Genomic DNA, 775 nt, shown 5'->3' with positions numbered 1-775 from the left:
CCCCCGGACCTGTAGCTGGGCAGCGGGACACGCAGGAGGGCGGGGAACAAAAGAGCCTGATTCTAGGTCTTTTCCCCTATTAAAAACACTGGAGCTTTTTCTGCACAGGAGCGGCCTGTCCCCAGGTGGGCTTAAACCACGAACCTTGGGTTAACACCTGAACACGCCAACCCAACCCAGGGGCATGTGCTGGTGCCTGGAGTGCCCCGAGATACTCTGCTGCACCTGGGTTCTGAGGGTGAGGGTCACCATGAGCCCAGAAATACAGTGCTCCAGAGTGTCACTGGCTCCCAATAGGTTTCTGGACACGATACAAGTGGGTGGTTTTGACCTAGGAGAACTTGAATGGTCCGGGCCGATGTACCTAAGGACCCACCTCCGCCCTGCAGGGCAGCCCCTCCGCGTCTCTGTGGCGCAATGGGTTAGCGCGTTCGGCTGTTAACCGAAAGGTTGGTGGTTCAAGCCCACCCGGGGACGTGGCCTCTCTGCGCGGCTCATGGCCCTGTTCCGGGGGTTTTCACTTCTTTTCCCGCGTTCCCAGCGGGTCTTGTCGCCTTTGAAAACACGGAGCGCCTTTTGCGCGAAGGAGCGGCCCGGCCCCGGCCGCGACCTGCCGCTGGAGAGCCAGCCCCTTGCGGCCCAGGGACAGGGGCCGCCTCCGGCAGGGGGCACTGCCGGTGAGAGGAGGCGCGGGCCGGCGGCACGAGTCAGAGCAGGGTGGGCGCCGCGTTCATAGCCCGCGCCGCTGTCACTGCGGCCAGGGCGGCTCGCGCCG

The 775-nt window shown here is 64.1% G+C and overlaps 1 non-coding gene across 1 annotated transcript; it reads left to right on the top strand.

Annotated features, from left to right (window-relative positions):
- The first annotated feature begins 403 nt into the window (after positions 1-403).
- Positions 404-477, top strand: TRNAN-GUU. The gene has a single exon. It is a non-coding gene; the product is annotated as a tRNA-Asn (tRNA).
- The last annotated feature ends 298 nt before the right edge of the window (positions 478-775 follow it).

This window comes from Gavialis gangeticus, unplaced genomic scaffold, assembly GCF_001723915.1.
Source record: "Gavialis gangeticus isolate Ggan-Ray unplaced genomic scaffold, GavGan_comp1, whole genome shotgun sequence".
In the NCBI taxonomy this organism is placed as follows: domain Eukaryota; kingdom Metazoa; phylum Chordata; order Crocodylia; family Gavialidae; genus Gavialis; species Gavialis gangeticus.
The sequence above is the reverse complement of the archived record's forward strand: the minus strand, read 5'-3'. Positions and strand labels throughout refer to the sequence as shown.